At 36.2% G+C, this 19,709-nt stretch overlaps 1 pseudogene; it reads right to left on the bottom strand.

The window, feature by feature from the left end:
* Positions 1-2,018: 2,018 nt before the first annotated feature.
* Positions 2,019-19,351, bottom strand: LOC134280277 (nuclear pore complex protein Nup205-like; annotated as a pseudogene).
* Positions 19,352-19,709: the final 358 nt, after the last annotated feature.

Below are 19,709 nucleotides of genomic sequence, written 5' to 3'. Positions count from 1 at the left end.
TATAATGTTATATTATTAATTTAAAAACTAATTTTATGGGGTGGGGTTGAATCAGCATGTCCATATGAATTACATACTAAAACCTGTCGGACATTAAATCTCAACCAAAAAAAAAAATCTGAGAGTATTTTACATGTTTTTAAAAAAAAATTATAGTAGGTAGTGCAGACCCATTCATCTCTTGGTAGTAATGAGTAGACAAGCATCCAGTTGAAGATTAATTAATGAGTTCAATGTAGGAAGGCTAGCTGCCTCAGTCGCTCTGATTAAGCAACCCTTTGGGGATTAGACAGAAGAACTGCTGGTCAGTTTATAACATATGTCATTTGATGGCCAGCCTTTTTTTTCAAAATTAATTTGGTATAGATTAAGTTGTTAAGACTAATTTGATGATGGGCATTTGACAAGGTCTAACACAACCAGCACAGAAATCTATCAGTGATGTAATATTTATTATAATTGATGCCTACATCACAGGGGATGGATAAATGACAAATCATCGAAATCTTAGAATCAAGGTTGATGTGATTTTCTTGCACCTAAACTGTTCAAGAAAATTGTAATTTTTTGACGGGCGTATCATGCTGTGGCGCGGCACTTTATTAGATTTTATTTTAAATCATTCTGATCAAAAATGCTGAAAATCTGAAATTAATCAAACAAAGGCTTGTGCTAGAACAGTTTTAGGAACTTTCAGTTTGTCAATCTTATTAAAATTAAATGTTAGATCTGTGCACATATTGGCTAAAATCTAATGGCATCCTGTAGAGTGTCACGTCAGACGTTAAATTCTATTAACCAATCAAATACTTGAATGCAAAAGTTATTGTATTTAATTTATTGGAATGAATAAGCCTAGAGTCTGAGTTGTTCCGTATTTGACATTTGACGTGACCTTCTATGGATGCTATTAGATGTTGTGTAGTGAGTATGCAAGAGAATCTAACAGGTTGTTTTATTTAGATTGGGATTTTGTTAAACTATATTTTAATATATTTCAAATAGGTTGAGGTAATTGACGAGCAGGTCAATCCAACTTGAACTTGAAGTGCAAGTGGGTCTTTAAAAATGTGGACCACTCAAGGACTTTTCTGTTGGTTGATGATGGACTACAAACTGAATATTTAACAAAGAAATCCACTTTGGTGCTTATTGGCTACTAATGATGTGAACTTGTGCATTTATCATGCCAAGTACTTTTACATTTCCTTGATGATACTAGACTTGCATATACCAAATTCATGTTTAGTTGATTGATTGCAGTTCTAAGTTCCTTTCGCAAAATTATATCTCTCATGTATGAGACATCATTAAATGCAGACATTTTCTCTGTCCTCCTGTTGTGACATGAGAGCTGGACTTAGTTGTAAAAATATTTATGATGCAAGAGAAAATAAATGGCCAAGCCAATGTATGTAAATGTTGATAATAACATTAAATATTCTTTGATAACTAGTGTGAGTGTGTTTTGTTTTTTCCAATATGAAAATTCAGGGGGAAAATGAGTTTTGGTTGAAAAGCTGGGCTAAATTGTATAATTTATAGTACAGTTTCTGTTGCGGAAACCTATGGTACACCATATGTATTTCAACCGTATATGCATACTGAAACCTTGCGTAAACCTCAAGTTTCGGCAAGTTTCAGTTGCGGAAACCTATGGTACACCATATGTATTCCAACCGTATATGCATACTGAAACCTTGCGTAAACCTCAACTTTCAGCAAGTTTCAGTTGCGGAAACTTATGGTACACCATATGTATTTCAACCATATACGCATACTGAAACTTGCGTATACCTCAAGTTTCAGCAAGTTTCAGTTGCGGAAACTATTTGGATTCGTGGACACCTTTGGTTTCCGCACTGCGGAAACTTGATGAAACTTGAAGTTTCCGCACTGAAACTTTGCGGAAACTATTAGTAACCTAAAGTTTCCGCAGAGTTTCAGTAGAGTTTCAGCCATGCGGAAACTGTATTTTTCATCCAGTATACACTTCAGATATTTCAATATATTCTTACTTGAGAGCATAATGTGATCTATCACTCCTCTAAGCTCCAGTTGAAGGGAGGAAGCAAATTGGGTTCGTGACCCTGACACTTGACCCCATGACCCTGTTTGACCTTGACCTGCTGTGGAGTCCAGCATGGTGAGGAAGTGTGAGGTTTCGTCGTCGGAGACAGAATCCTGACAGAAACACTGAAGTAGATTTGTCATCAGAGTCAGGATGACCCCTGCCACAGGGGCAGTTAACTCTGTCAAGGCATCATCTTCTGTCACCTAAAAATAATGGATAGATTGGTATTAAATGTAGTATCAAGGGACGCAATACTAAAATTTTTTTCTCTGTAAAATCAAAATTTCCCCTCCTTTTTCCAATGACAATGACAATGAAAGCAATTGTCAAGTACATGAATATTGTGATAGAAGGAAAATGTTACGTACAGTACCATTTTTCCATACATCTTTTTGCAAGATTTACACTTTAACCTTAAGTATACAGATGAAATTTGGCCAATACCTGGCATTAATTAGATGCTCATGTTTTGGTATATTAAAACCAGATCCCTTAGGGTTAGTAAACAAGACACACAGATATTGTTTTTACCTTCTCTGTAGTTCCTGTAGCAGCTCAAACAGTACGGTCTGTCTGTCCTCAGCAGTCAGTAGGTCCTCAGGACACGTGGTCAGCAGAACCTCCGTCACCTGACGCCACACCTCCACAGCCTGCTGTTTGGTGGACAGTTCCTGGCGGATTCTGTTACGTAGCACCACGTGATGCAGAATATTCTCAACTTCCTGAAAAATTTATAAAACTTTTATATTTTGCTGAAATGTTGACAACCTTGGGGCAGGTCAAAGAAATTAAGACAACATGAAAAAGACAGTCATCGTGGAGAAGGGTGAAATCAATGGCATAAGATTGGGCTGGGAAGAGAGACTGTGTAGCTTTACATCACCTGACACAAAGAGGATTAAGTAAGGATCTTAAATGCTTAATAATTGGGATATCGATCTCACCTCTAAAACTCGCGATCTCTGAGTCACCATGATATCGATCTCACCTCTAAAACTCGAGGTCTCTGAGTCACCATGATGTTACCCTGGTAGTTGTTAAGTTCGTTCATCAGTAGGCAGTGAAGTCGTTTGACATCACAATACAAAATGTCCTGTTCGGTCGGAGTTTCTACACTTTTAATGGCTTGTTCAATCATCGACGATTCTAAAAACTCCAACTTCATTGTAGGAGGGTAACGCTGTGAAAAGTCAACTTCATACAGAAATCCTAGTAACTTCCTGCTCACTTGGCGGCCTGAACAAGAAAAATAAAGCCTGAACAAGTGTTTATGAGCAAAAGAAGAGCAGTGTGATAATTTTTTATGTTTTTCTTTGCTTACTCCTGAACGGTCTGGCTGTCTGAGACAGATAAGATTTCTGTAGACTCTGTTCCGTAAATATGTCATACTTCAGGTCAGCTTCGTCTTCTAATGCTGGCTGTAACACTGTGAGAATCACATTTATTACGTACTTTCTTTAGCAAATCAGACCGTTTTGATTTTTTGTAAGGCTGTTATTAAACCTGATGTTGTGATATGTGTATTGTTTCATCATGTATATTATTAGTAACATTAAGTTTCTTGAACATTCCAGAGTGGTCAATATGTTCGGTCATTCTATCTAAAACATTCTTGAATTTTGAGTATGTCCAGATTGTTCCAGTAATATCATGTTTTAACAATTTCTAGAATATTCTAGATTTATATTACTGTATAAATACCCTGTCAATTCGATGCATAGATATACTTTTGTCGTATAAGCACTATTGAGATATAACTGGGATATATTTTCACTGGGACATTGTGTGCAGCAACGGACACTCTGATGTATGTATTTTTAGATTCTTGCTAAGTTTGTACTTTATGTTTCATATACTTATTACATATTACTGTAAATAAATTATTGTTAAGTTTAAATCTTGTTATTGATCTTTGCTGGCATTTCGGGTAATTCTGACCCATAACAGAATTGGGGGCTCGTCCGGGATCAAGAATTTCTTGCACTTTTGCAGTTTATTGTCAGAATTTTGTTTATTGAACCGTTAAATTTGATTATAAGCCAGCAAAAATCAACATGGTATTTTCGGTCACAGACTTTCTTAGTTCACCAAGTGTTCAGGTTTTTGATACGTTAAAAAAGGATGACTTGATCGCATTAGGTTTGCATTTTGGGTTAGATGTTAAATCCTCTCAGAGAAAGCAAGACATTAGAATTAAGGTTGCAAACAAACTAGTAGAAGAAAACATCTTTCTAAAAATATGATCTTCCAGAATACACAGTTAAATCAGAGTTAGGCTCTTACAAAATGGCAGAATATCAGTTTCAATTAGAGTTAGAGAAAATGCGATTAGAAAGAGAAAAATTAGAAAGAGAAGATCGAGAAAAAGAAAGAGAAAGAGAAGAACGAGAGCGTGAACGGAATTTTGAATTAGACAAATTAGAAAGACAAGAGCACTTTGAGTTAGAGAAATTAAGATTACAGCACCAACCAGAACCGTCATTTGTCAAGAATGAATTTGACGCAGCAAAAAATATTAGGTTAGTTCCAAAATTTCAAGAAAAATCTGTAGACAAATATTTTCCCCAATTCGAAAAAGTCGCAGAGAATCTTAAATGGCCACAACACGTTTGGTCAACAATGTTACAAAGTGTACTGGTTGGCAAAGCAGCTGAGGTATACTCTGCACTAGGGGTAGCTGAAAGTTCAGACTATGAGAAGGTCAAAGCAGCAATATTAAAAGCATATGAATTAGTACCTGAAGCGTATAGACAAAAGTTCAGAAAGTATAGGAAGTTTGATAATCAAACATTTGTTGAATTTTCACGAGAGAAAGAAGATTTATTCGATCATTGGTTTAGATCTAAGAAACTTGATAAAACTTTTGCTAATTTGCGCCAAGTCATCCTGGTAGAAGAGTTTAAGGAATGCGTTCCTCAAGATTTGAAAACACATTTAGAAGATAAGAATGTGAAAACTCTTGAAGAGGCAGCAGTCATATCTGATACTTATGCTCTGTCTCATAAAAAGAATTTTGTTTCAAGATCTCAGACTAGCAGTAATTCTACCAATTCAGACACATATAAAAAGAGTGGTTCAGGGTCTCAGTCTTTCACAAGTTCCCAGTCTACATCACAAGGTGGTTTTAAGTCCGATCCAGGACGTGTTGAAGGATCGTCTGGAATAGGGTCGCTTCATACTTATAGTTATTGTAAGAAAAAGGGTCATCTGATCAGTGAATGCTTTAAACTTAAGAGAAAAAATGATTTTGATAAAACTCAACCACACGCTTGTGCGGCAGTTAGAGGTGATAGAGAAGCCTTAGTTTCGAATTGTTCTGACACTCCTGATGTCCAGGGTTCACAGTCCAGTTCTATTGATTCTATGGAGGATTATAAGCCCTTTATGTCTCAGGGATTTGTTTCACTCGGTGACTCTAGCGAAATAAAACCTGTCCAGATTTTGAGAGATACTGGTGCTGCACAGACGTTATTGTTAGAGGGCGTGCTTCCTTTGTCTGAGCAGACTTCTACGCAGTACAGTTAAGGTGCGCAATGGAAATATCGACAAAATTTTATATTTAAAAATGTATTCGTAATCGGGATGGCGATAATTTTAAGTACATAATATATATCGGATAATTGTAATTATGATTAATAACTACATATCGAGGACGATTATATTTTATATTTAGACTAGTCACGTGATGCGGCAGTCACGCGATTTTAGCACATTGACTAGAAGTATTGATGTTAGATATAAATGTCACTAGTGCAAGGGCATAACCAAGTTGAATTTCCAAGTTTAGTATATAAATATTTTCAACATGTATTGTAGTTTCTAAAAAGTGCTGCGATCCTGTCTAAATTCTGCAATTTCATTGTTAAAATTATACTTGTATGACCGAATGCTATATTTTTTGCTGGTCAGCGGCATGAAATATTGATATAATTAAATTGTTTTTAAGATTTCATCGGGATCGCAGCACTTTTCAGATACCTTAATAGTTCTATAGTGGAAATGTAAAAGCTTACTTTGATCCATAGAGTGTATGCCCTTGCACTAGATCGATTTATTAGACCCCACACATTACCCTCCGATGTACTTGCATACAAATATACGGCAGTGTTAATTAAATACGCAATGTATAGAAAATATATTAATAAAATAGCGAATAAGACATTAAATTCAAGTTATTAGCCCATAGAATATCTGTAAATGATATTTTATTTAATTAGAGAATACATATTTTGTTGAGAAAATATTACTTGATCTGTCTCTCACTGCACACAAACTACGTCACGTTGTAAGAAATGACGTCATATTGACAAGTGTATTGCGATCAGTGACTTGTTTATAACTTGTTTTGTGGGATTTAACTAACGACAAAACAACACGCTGTAGTAAGTTTCTATGTAGTTATATGATTTCTTACTGGTTGAATTAGCAGATAAACTCATTTTGTGGCATTTTAAAGAAATGTTGTATGACGTATATTGTGTATGATGTCATAGTCAAGTTTTCCCGTACAAATTAGGCTACGCCTCCTTTTTGTAACCTTAACTGTGCTGCGTACTGGTGGGTCAGTTTTATTACAGGGTGTGGAGCTAGGCGTCATTGATGTTCCCCTGCATAGAATTAGTTTGAAGTCAGATTTAGTTACTGGACCTGTTATCGAAGGTGTTCGACCTACTCTTCCCGTTCCAGGCATTTCTTTGTTGCTAGGCAACGATTTAGCTGGTGGAAAAGTTGTACCAGATCCTATAGTTTGTGAGAAAATCACTCCAGATGTCATGTGCGATGATAAAGATGATGACATTTATCCAGCCTGTGCTGTTACTAGAGCGATGGCCAGAAGACGAGAAATGGAGGCAGACCATACTCAAGCCTTTGACGAGACGAATTCCTCTGTTGATATTGATTTGAATGACACTTTCTTATCTGACCTTGATGGCACTCAAACAAGCATGGAACCACACAATATGAAGAAGCAAGAGAAGAAAGAACTTTTACCAAAATTTGGTGGTGAGGTTGAAGAGTTGCATCCACTAGTTAGCCAAGGCAAGGACATCCTCAGCCGAGAACGTTTACTCTCTGAACAACATAAAGACCCAGATATCATTCAACTTAGTAAGAGGGCACTTCCACCAGAAGAGGCTACTAAGGTTGGAGAATGCTTCTATATGAAAGATGGCATCCTTATGCGAAAATGGCGAGCACCTGATGCTTCTCTAGATGAAGTGTGGCGTGTTGTTCACCAGATAGTAGTCCCAGCTGCTTATCGTCGAGATGTCATGAGTTTAGCTCACGATACACCTATGGCTGGTCATTTAGGTATCAATAAGACTTATAATAGGATTTTGAGTCATTTTTATTGGCCTAAGCTAAGAAAGGATGTTTCGAAGTTTTGCAAGTCATGCCATGTCTGTCAGATGGTAGGTAAACCAAATCAGAAGATACCATCTGCTCCTCTCCAACCCATTCCAGCTTTTGAAGAACTGTTTAGTCGAGTGGATTGTGTAGGACCTTTGCCTAGGACTAGGTCAGGAAACCAGTATTTACTTACCATTATGTGTACATCCACTCGGATTCCTGAAGCCATACCTCTTAGGAATATAAAGGCAAAGAGCATAGTTAAGGCCCTAACCAAGTTTTTCAGTTTTGTAGGAGCACCCAAGGCAATTCAGTCGGATCAAGGCTCAAATTTTATGTCGGGGTTGTTCCAGCAAGTCATGCATGAGTTGGGTATTAGGCAGTATCGATCAACTGCTTATCATCCTGAGTCCCAGGGAGCGCTAGAACGTTTTCATCAAACCCTAAAAACAATGCTGAAGACCTATTGTTACCAGTATGAAAAAGACTGGGATGAAGGGGTTCATCTTGTACTATTTGCTGCACGAGAGGCAGTCCAGGAGTCTCTTGGGTTTAGTCCTTTTGAATTGGTGTTCGGTCATACAGTTAGAGGTCCTTTGAAATTGTTGAAGGAAAAGTGGCTGACTGAGACTAGTGATCTTAATCTTTTAGATTATGTGTCTGATTTCAAAGAAAAACTTTACAATGCTTGTAAATTAGCACAAGAAAAATTGAAGAATTCTCAGATGAAAATGAAAATGTGGTATGACAAAGATGCCAGAAATAGGGTGTTTAAGCCAGGTGATAAGGTTCTTGTATTTTTACCTATTCCTTGTCATCCTTTACAGGCCAGATTTTATGGCCCTTATGAAATTGAAAGCAAGATCAGTGATGTAAACTATGTAGTTAAGACACCAGGTCGACGTAAAGAGAAACGGGTTTGTCACATTAACATGTTGAAAGAGTATTTTGAAAGGTGTGACCGAAATTCTGTAAAACCAGTTTCCACTTTAGCCAATGCTAAGACTGTTCAAAATTGTATTGAAAGTGATACGAGTGTAGAAATGAATGAGAAAGATTGTAATCAGAGTGTCCGCTTAAAAAACTCAGAAATTTTGGCTGATTTTGATGCCAAACTTGGACATTTGAACATTCACCAAAAAGAACAAGTTAAAAACTTGATGAATGAGTATCATCAAATCTTTTCGGATGTTCCAAAGAAAACTAATGCAGCTTGTCATGATGTCATAGTTGGCGACGCTCTGCCTATCAAACAACATCCGTACCGTCTCAATCCAATAAAATTGCAGTACCTAAGAAGGGAAGTGCAGTACATGTTGGACAATGACATTGTTGAACCTAGTAAAAGTAATTGGAGCTCACCATGTATTCTTGTACCAAAACAGGACGGTACCTACCGATTATGTACAGACTTTAGAAAAGTGAATTCTGTTACCAAAACTGATTCATATCCAATACCTAGAATCGATGACTGTATTGACAACATTGGAAACGCGAAATTTGTCAGTAAATTTGACCTGTTGAAAGGCTACTGGCAAGTACCGTTAACAGAAAGAGCAAAAGAAATATCTGCTTTTGCTACACCAGATGGACTTTACCAGTATAAAGTAATGCCTTTTGGCATGAAAAACGCACCGGCTACATTCCAAAGGATGATTCACTCCCTTCTTCAAGACCTTGAGGGATGCGAGGCCTACATTGATGATGTCATCATATACAGTGACACATGGGACGAACATCTTCGAATCATGCGTGCTTTATTTGACATTTTAGCTAAAGCAAACTTAACTGTGAATCTTGAGAAGAGCGAATTTTGTCATGCTTATGTAGAGTATTTAGGTCATAAAGTAGGTCAAGGTTATGTTACACCCATAATGGCTAAAGTGGAAGCTATTGCAAAGTTCCCGATTCCTACAAACAAGAAAGAATTAATGAGGTTTTTGGGCATGGCTGGGTTTTACAGAAAATTTTGTCCAAATTTTTCCTCAGTTGTTAGTCCACTTACAAATCTTTTACAAAAGAGGGTTAACTTTGAATGGACAAAGGACTGTGAAAAATCCTTTCATAAAATCAAATCTGTCCTTATGAGCAACCCAGTTCTGTCAACTCCAGATTTTTCTAAGCAATTTAAGCTTACTGTTGACGCTAGTGATGTTGGAATCGGGGCAGCTTTGTTTCAAGAACATAGTGATAAGGTAGATGGAGTTGTTTCTTATTTTTCAAAGAAACTTACAAAATGTCAACGAAATTATTCTACTATTGAAAAAGAATGCCTTGCTTTGTTGTTAGCTTTACAGCATTTTGATGTTTATTTGAATGTTACTTTGCATCCAATTCTTGTATATACTGATCACAACCCCCTGACATTTTTGCATAAATTGTCAAACAAGAATCAAAGACTGACTAGATGGAGTTTGTTGTTACAAGAATACAACATAACAATTAAGCATATCAAAGGCAAAGACAATGTTATTGCAGATGCCTTGTCAAGAGTATCGTAAACATACTAGATTTTGTATTAATGTACCTATGTTTTAATGATACAAGTTTTCATTGACATTCAAACTTTTTAAGGGGGGAGGTGTTGTGATATGTGTATTGTTTCATCATGTATATTATTAGTAACATTAAGTTTCTTGAACATTCCAGAGTGGTCAATATGTTCGGTCATTCTATCTAAAACATTCTTGAATTTTGAGTATGTCCAGATTGTTCCAGTAATATCATGTTTTAACAATTTCTAGAATATTCTAGATTTATATTACTGTATAAATACCCTGTCAATTCGATGCATAGATATACTTTTGTCGTATAAGCACTATTGAGATATAACTGGGATATATTTTCACTGGGACATTGTGTGCAGCAATGGACACTCTGATGTATGTATTTTTAGATTCTTGCTAAGTTTGTACTTTATGTTTCATATACTTATTATATATTACTGTAAATAAATTATTGTTAAGTTTAAATCTTGTTATTGATCTTTGCTGGCATTTCGGGTAATTCTGACCCATAACACCTGACTTTACCATTTTAACCCCCTGAATACACATGGATCAAGACATTCATTAACCTCAGCTTGTGTGACCTTTGAACTTGACCTTACCTGTTTGACCTTCTGACCAGTCGTCCAGCAGGGCTTTCATTAACCTCAGTGTGTGTGACCTTTGACGGTTCAGCGCAGTCAGTCGCAGTTCAATGGCAATCAGCTTCAGCAACCATGACTGAGAAATGATTACAGGGCGTTCTAAAAAGACAATTACATATTAAATAATCAACAAATTTTGACTAGTTTCTCTATTAAAATCATTTTTGTCACAAAATACAAAAATTCTTATTTTAATTTGAACTCACTATAAAACTGCTGAGTGAAAGGTAAATGCTGGAGCTGCCTGAACAGGAAGTCCCTGGTTGTACGTAAATATCGTAAAGTGGGTGTCGACGTCTCCCTGTTGGCAGCCAGGAGGTAGATGAGTTTGTAGGCCAGCTCAGACGGTCGTGGAGTGTCCCTCAGGCAGATGGGGCCGGAGTGTGTCCCCACCCCCTCTCTAACAGGGACAGGACTGCATGTAGACAGGTCTTAGGGGACCCAAGGATACCTGGTTTTAGAAATATGAATTTAATAGTGAATGTGCAAAATTTTCATTGGTAGATCTAAGAATCTTTTGCATCTTGAAGTAAAATTTATATAAAGCTTCTTTTTTTAGCTCACCTGGATCCTGGGGCAGAGTTCTGCTTTGAGACTTCCTAATGTCAAAGCCCAGCAGCAGGTGTGCCAAGTTTGGTGAAGGTTGGTCTAGAGATCTCAGTAGGACCTGAAGTAGGTACTGTCTGGTGGAATTACGGACGTGGCCGATCTCACGGGAATCATCTGTAACAATAAAGATAATCAGTGTTAAAGTGACATTATAATGGTGGAGTTACAGACGTGGCCAATCTCATGGGAATCATCTGTAACAATACAGCAAATCGGTATTAAAGTGACATTATAATGGTGGAGTTACGGACGTGGCTAATCTCACAGGAATCATCTGAAACAATAATGCTAATCAGTGTTAAAGTGACATTATAACGGTGGAGTTACAGACGTGGCCAATCTCATGGGAATCATCTGTAACAATACAGCAAATCGGTATTAAAGTGACATTATAATGGTGGAGTTACGGACGTGGCTGATCTCACGGATCATCTGTAACAACAAAACTAATCATTATTAGAGTGACATTATAATGGTGGAGTTACGGACGTGGCCAATCTCACAGGAATCATCTGTAACAATACAGCTAATCGGTAATAAAGTGACATTATAATGGCATTCTTTGAACTTCTCAGAAATTTAAAACATTATATTTGTGTTAATGTTTACATTAATATCTGAGAGAGAAAAGTACAATTCTTTCTGAGCATCAATAATATGCAGGAATATTTCTGTTTACATCTTTTACACACAATCACTCCTGAAAACAATTTGATTTGATTTTCACCAAGATACAGGTCTGTTTATGAGAAAATGTTATTTCAAATTTGCCCAAGTTAAAAAAAGGGAGGGGAGGGGGGATTCATTGTATGAGGAAATTTTAGCGAGACACAAAGGATGTATTCACTTTAACAAAAGAATTGACCTATAGGAGAGAACAATTTCCTGGAAAAAGTGACATTAAATAATTAAGCTTTATTTGTGTTTTCTAACGTACATATGTCTAAATTTTCCAAATTTGTATTTTATACCTAAAATTTATTATTTACAACTTTACAATAAACCTTCAAAGTTGACTGAAACACCATTTTATCCGTTAAAGCATTGATTTTTGCATGAATTTTGGCCTAGAAGTCCTTCAGGGCAGGCCTGCCCCTAAATAAAATTGTGATATTTTGATAGGTTATGATGTAAGGAATGATTTAAGATAGGATTCTTTTAGGGGCACAAAATTCCCAAAAATCCTACAAAAAATTAAGGAAACCTGATTTTGAAAATCTGCTTCAAATTTTGATTTGACATTTTTATACACGGACCAGCTCAGATGATATACGAGTTGGTTTTACTACGTGAATTGCTTCTATTTAAAGTCGTGGGTTCGAATCCACCTGGCACCACACTTTTAAAGTTTTAAATTTCGCCTTTTAAAGACAACTTAATTTTTTTAAATAGACTTGTGTATTTTCCTTCAATTATCTATCGTTTATGTATGCCCATTCTTGATACAAGAAAAATTAAAGAGATGTCAGATCGTAACAAACAAATGTACAGTTGTCAGTCAGGCGGAACATACTTCAGTATAAGCACACTTTCTCCGAGGACACACTAACTCACTCTGTGTAATTTGATACAGATATTCTTGACAGCATTGAGCTGCGTTGCATTACAGTTGAATATATTCCTTAGAATTTAATCACATTGATTTTGGCTACATATATCAGTAACTGTACTCCCTTGGATTTCATTTAGGCCTATATAATTTGCACACATTAATGACATTTTTTATTATATCCATGGATAAATAGCCTACTAGACACAAAAAATAGAATTTCAGAGACAGTAGACAATACCATTATGCACAATGAGAAGTAAAGACAAATATCAATTATGCATTTGGAGATAATAAACTCAGAAAATCAATGAAAGGGTTTCTTCTACATCTACTCACTGAAATAAAGATTTAGGAAAAAACAAATTTTTAAAAAATGTATTCGGCCTAATGTCATTAATCTGAATGAAAATTGACAAGCTTTTTGTAGAGAAGAAAACCATGCCCGTTCCTACATGTATAGGTCAGATCCCTATTTATTATGAAGTGATCCTTTAGCGATTTGCTCTTAAAAACTGATATTTTATTTTTAGCGAGATGTAATTTTAGCGATTTAAAAATGTTAATTAAAGAACCTATTACAAATAATACGCAATAAATTTTTAGCGATATATAATTATAGCGATCTCAGCAGCCTTGCTAACAATGCCAAAATTAAATCTTCACTAAAATTTTTACTTATACGGTAAACAGTATTGTTTAAACAAAATGGGAATTCAAAACTATGAGAGATCAATCCACACTGTTGGGATTCCTAGTTACCATCTTCCTCAGATTTATCATGGGAATGCTCCTTCCTTTACACATCACTGTTGAAACCATTTTTATCATCTTTCACTGAACAATACACCCCAACCTTCTGTGCGAGACCCTAGTTTCTCCACTTCTGTACTGAGTCCCTAGATACTGTCTTCCTCTGGTATATCTGATCATTCTCACCCCATGTCACTTCTCTATGGGACCAGAGTTACCCTCTTCCTCTGGTAAGTGGATTCTCTCTCTCTCTTGCTTTCCACACAATTTTAACATACCCTCCTCCTCAGGTAAGTGGATTCTCTCTTTCTTTCTCTCTCTCTCCACACTACTGAGTACATACCCTTGTCTCTCTCTCTCTCTCTCTCTCTCTCTCCACATTACTGAGTACATACCCTTGTCTCTCTCTCTCTCTCTCTCTCCACACTACTGAGTACATACCCTTCTCTCTCTCTCTCTCTCTTTCTCCACACAATTTTAACATACCCTCCTCCTCAGGTAAGTGGATCGTCTTCTCCACCATTTGTTCTGGTTCCTCCACTTCCAGACATTCCACAAATCCATGGAGCAGCTCCAGATGAGAGGTCTGGAATAATGAATTTTATGTGATACACACAATCATGTACAATAATGTAAACCAAGAATTATATGGCATAAGATTTCTACAGAACCCTAATAACAATCCAGTCTACCATTTATCTTATTCTGGAACTAGACATGGTGCATTATAATGTAGCATCTTTTTCAGTGTCAACCAGACTGGAAATAATTCTCAGTTCAAGGAGAATTCATAGCTTTAAAAAATGTTCATCTTGGTGTCTTAATCAAATTATACTGTTACCTGATTTGATGTGAACAGATTGACAAGGGCCACTTGTAAAGGAGCTGAGTGATACACTTGATACAGGATCATCTTCGCTGACTGGGCATGCTCAGGAAGAGGAATGCTGAACTGTATAAATCTACAAGATTATAAAACACCAATTGTGACCATGATCACACAATAAAGGATGATAAAATTAATGTTTCTTACAACTTTCCATTTTTTAAAAGACTTGAATGACCAAAAGCAATAAAACTTTTATATTATTCAAATAAAATAAATGTTTGCTTGATTTTTGTTACTTTCAGTGACCTACTTTGTGACATTAACGAGGTGGTCGGCTTTCCCGCTGCGTGGATTAACACTCAGGAGAAGATGACACCATGGCGGACACCATGGCAGAGGCTCCCGTCTCACGACACGCGTCCAGGAACGTCCCTGACTTCTCCAAACTGGTCTCTATCAGCTGTAAACACAGCAGACTGGCAGATTCTAGGGACTCCTGTCCTGTACAGATCAACCAATCAAATTAACTCTCTTAGCATCAGTCAATACAGATCAACCAATCAAATTAACTCTCTTAGCATCAGTCAATACAGATCAACCAATCAAATTAACTCTCTTAGCATCAGTCAATTCAATAAACCAATCAAATTAACTCTCCTAGCATTGGCTAGTAATATCAACCAATCAAATTACTTCACATAACATTATCTAGTCCATCCAACCAATCAAATTAACTTATTGAACATTAGCCAGTTCAATAAACCAAACAAATTAAACACTTTACAACACAAATAAAAACACCTGAATTTCTTTAATCACTATTTACCTGGTATAGCCTTGTATGTTTCAAGTTGTCGGACACTGTCATCCAGTATTTTCAACACCTGAAATAATTATGTAACTTCAATTCTTAACAAAACAAAACACAAATGTCTCTACCTCCTAACCCAATTTAAAAAGAATTCTCAATAAAGATATCCAATAAAGCGGGAAACATACTTGCCAACCTCCAGCATGTAAAAATCTGGTCATGACCAGATTTGGACAGTAAAAAATCTGGTCATAACGTGTAACGACATTCACGACATATTTACCATGATTAAATTTTATACATATACAAAGTATTTGTGTATTGAGAATTCTTTTATTGCAAAAGGATTTAATTTACTATGACAAAAAATTCATACATAATTTGATTTAAATTTACATGTTAAAAATGAAAATTGAAGGTTTCATATTTCAATATTGACCTGAAGTAAGTGTGCATTTTCTTTTTAAGCCTTTTCAGTTTCTGCTAAATTTGAAAGTATACCAGTTTCAGTTTTGAAGCTATTTTTCCTCTCTCTTAATTAATTAACTACTGCAATATGTTATAAATGTGAAGTTAGGCCTACACTGTCTTCGATCACTTTATTTTATCTAGAATGAAAGTTTTTTTTCCAAAATTCCTTGATATGTACATAAACATCGTTTCTCTTTTTCTTGGTTCAATCAGAGACATGTGTTTTGGTTCAATTTGTTCCTGTTGGCCCTGATAACGATCTAGGTCTATCGGAAGCCATTTTAATTGACTTCAAACATTGATTTGTCAAAACAACACCCAGTTAATTGTTTACACCTGCACTGATAATTTATCCATCGGCATTCGCCGCATTGTTTACTTAGATCTAAGCTTGGGTTGTAACTGGAAGTTAAAAGTGCAACCTAATTTACGAACCAAATGTGAAGTTAGGCCTACACTGTCTTCGATCACTTTATTTTATCTAGAATGAAAGTTTTTTTTTCCAAAATTCCTTGATATGTACATAAACATCGTTTCTCTTTTTCTTGGTTCAATCAGAGACATATGTTTTGGTTCAATTTGTTCCTGTTGGCCCTGATAACGATCTAGTTCTATCGGAAGCCATTTTAATTGACTTCAAACATTGATTTGTCAAAACAACACTCAGTTAATTGTTTACACCTGCACTGATAATTTATCCATCGGCATTCGCCGCATTGTTTACTTAGATCTAAGCTTGGGTTGTAACTGGAAGTTTAAAGTGCAACCTAATTTACGAACCAAATCCGGAAAATCGGGAGATTTTCGGGTTGTTTGGCAAGAATGTCAGACTGCTCGGCCCAACGACACCTCGGCCCAACGACTCCTCGGCTCCGACGGCTCGGCCCAAATTTGAAGACACCTCGGCTCACATAAAAGACACCTCGGTCCAAACAGAAATATATTATTTTGATTAAATATATTTCAATTATTATTTATGTTGTTATATATCTATGAAATGCAATAGAAAATTAATTTGATACATTTGCAATATTCCAAGACGGCAAATTGACGGTAATTAAAATTAAAGAAAGACGATCCATTAGTAACTTGATTATAAGTGCTAATCATTAAACAAACAAGAGGCAGTGCATTCTTTAGTCTCGAGCGCGTGTCATAGGGGGTGGTGACTATGAGGAGTTAATTATGAGAAGCCACAATTGGGAGTTAATGTTAATAAAAGTTCCTTTAATTAAGAAACCATTGTTGATATTATTGAATTGATTTGAAAAAAATATGATTTTTTATTAAAATTAAACATTAAAATATGCGCAATTTTTCTTTAAAATAGCTAGTAAATATATTAATAATGTATTATGTTGCCTTGTAATAAACAACAAAGTCAATAAATAAATAGACCTGTTACCTCCCAATCAACGGATTGTAATTTGATGTTGTGCTGTGGTTTGTTAGAAAAGTCTGAAATTATCGTATATTCATAGTAATTAAACGTAAAGTGATTAGAAATACATAGAATACATTTACATTACCATGACAGTGAAAATACAAAAAATAATAATAACAATAATTAAAACAAATTAAATTTAATTCATTCCTAATGGGCCGAGCAGTCTTCGGTATGGGCCGAGGTGTCAATGATTTTGAGCCGACCTGTCAGGGCCGAGGTGTCAACCAGCACGGGCCGAGGTGTCGTTGGGCCGAGTAGTCTGTCTACCGTTTGGCAAAAATCGGGTGATAAGCATGACCTGCCGGGTCATCAAAAATAATCAGGTTATGCCTAGGTCACATTTCCCGGCCGGTAGCCGTAGACCGGTGGTAATCGGTGGTAATCCGTGGTGTTAGCGATGCCCCAACATCGGTCCACATCGGCCTAGTAGTCCTTAAAGTATCAGTCACATTATCAAGCGTTGGGTATACGATGGACAACCAATGCGTTTTATGATAAAAATGGCGTGGTTGCCGGCCGGACTTAAAACGGCCCAGCGATGCATTGCTAATAAAAAACGATGTTCCAGGATACTCGGCCGATGTATATTACATCGCTCATACATTGGTGAACATCGTTCGTACGTCGGTCGACTACGGGCCAATGTCTGGTCGAAAATCGACCGGTGATCATGGTCAGAGGGTCAGTAAACCTTAATCATGTTGATATAAGCAGTAAACACTAGGGACCATTACATACATTTGTACCTGTCTCAGTAAATACTGGAAGCCGTGACTGGGTTACGTAGGAGTTATCTCTCTTGTCAGAGGGTCAGTAAACCTTAATCATGTTGATATAAGCAGTAAACACTAGGGACCATTACATACCAGTCTCAATACTGGAAGCCATGACTGGGTTACCTGGGAGGTTCTAGGGAACTCTTGGACACCACGATTCTCGACGCATCTCTTGTAAGCAGCTCTTTCACCTGTCAATCATACAGAATAAAGTTCCTTTAAAAGACTATATTAAATTTTTTACAATATATAAATCTTACCACTTCATAAAGGGTTCAAACTGACTTAATTAAATTTTCCTTTCTCTTTTTCACATGAGGAATATTTTTCAGATATATTTTACTTTAATCAACATTTATTTCAAAATTTACAACCATTGAAAAGAACTTATTTTTCAGACAAAGTTAGCCATGCAAAATTTGCACTGTTTTGTGATCAAATTCATTAACAATTAGTTTAGGTGTCACTTAATTATAATTACGTACATACCTTCAGTGGCATGTGAAAAATAACGTCTGTAACCAGCCTTTGGACTTTCTCTAGATAATATTCCTACAAAACAAAAACAATATGCTATTTAATAGTTCCAACCCTGTTAGGATATTAAGAATCCAGTCTGAAGAGTCAAAATAATGATTTGTCAAACAACTTCTTATTTGACTTGCTGCTGAATTACAAGTGTGTAAATTTTGATGTCAACTTGAAATATACACCAAATGACCTACCTCTTTATGGAAATCATGTACGGCTACAACAGCCAGTCGCAGGAAGTGGAACACGTTAGCTTCCAGGGCTTCGTTAATGACCACCTCATCCTCTTCACAAATCCCAATCACCCCTACAAATCAAGTTCATGTAAATCAAGAGCGAGTCATCCTTAGATATCAATAAAGCCCAAAATGAGTTTACAGTTTATTTTCAATATATCTTAAAGCACTTATGACTATCTTGCCATATCAAATTCATTCACGATGTATTAGGACATACATGTACCAAGGTAGAAATATCAACTCTAAGGCAGGTACCATAAAGGATGTATTAATCTTCTGATTGACAGGTTTTTAACCATGCATGTATAATAAACCAATAGTAGCTAGGTTTCCCAATCAAGACCTGAGTTTTCTAATAATACTATAGTGCTGCTCTTTGTCTCATTTTCAAACTTTACCTTCAGTTGATTTTTGAACTAAGACCTGAGTTGGTCCATGCAGGCTCGCGTTGACATGAGATCCTGGTGTTATTGTCAGGTATGTAGGTCGAATCCATCATCATTGGTAGACACTGCAGGAATTTGATCTGTAAATGTCAAAAGTCATCAACTTTAACCTTTTTATTTCATTTTTAAATTGATAATTCTTATTATTTCAAAGCAATTCCTTAAGAAAGATTGACATATATATTGCCAAAAAAAGTTCAAACTTGATATTTTTCAATGAATTCGAATGATACACAGCATTGATTTATGAACAATAAAATTATGGTTTGTGAAATGATGAATAAATTATCAGGGATCGACTAACCTCTTCCATCTTCGTGTTCCAATAGACTGACATCAAAACAGTTCAGGATGCATGGCCATTAACAGACACAGACTCACAGGGTCCAGGGTGCCATCAGCACTCAAAGAGTTGTCTGCCCTTAGGTACTGAATCAGCCTTAATGTGTCAGCTTTCTCCAAGGGCTGTTGTGTGGCCAGACAGAAAAGGCAGTCAGGTCCATATTGTTTAACTGATTTGCCAAAAAAAAAAATAATTATGCGCTTCCCGATGACTTGTCCTATATGAAAAGTTTCTAATTCAAAATGAAAACAAGATGTATTTCTGAAACACTGATTCAGCTAATGACAGCTCTATTTAGGCCAATATTAGGGTTTTCTGATATATGTTA

Source organism: Saccostrea cucullata, unplaced genomic scaffold (assembly GCF_032062105.1).
Source record: "Saccostrea cucullata isolate Sc308-1 unplaced genomic scaffold, CSIRO_AGI_Scuc_v1 ctg6006, whole genome shotgun sequence".
In the NCBI taxonomy this organism is placed as follows: domain Eukaryota; kingdom Metazoa; phylum Mollusca; class Bivalvia; order Ostreida; family Ostreidae; genus Saccostrea; species Saccostrea cuccullata.
This window is presented reverse-complemented; position numbering and strand designations above follow the sequence as displayed.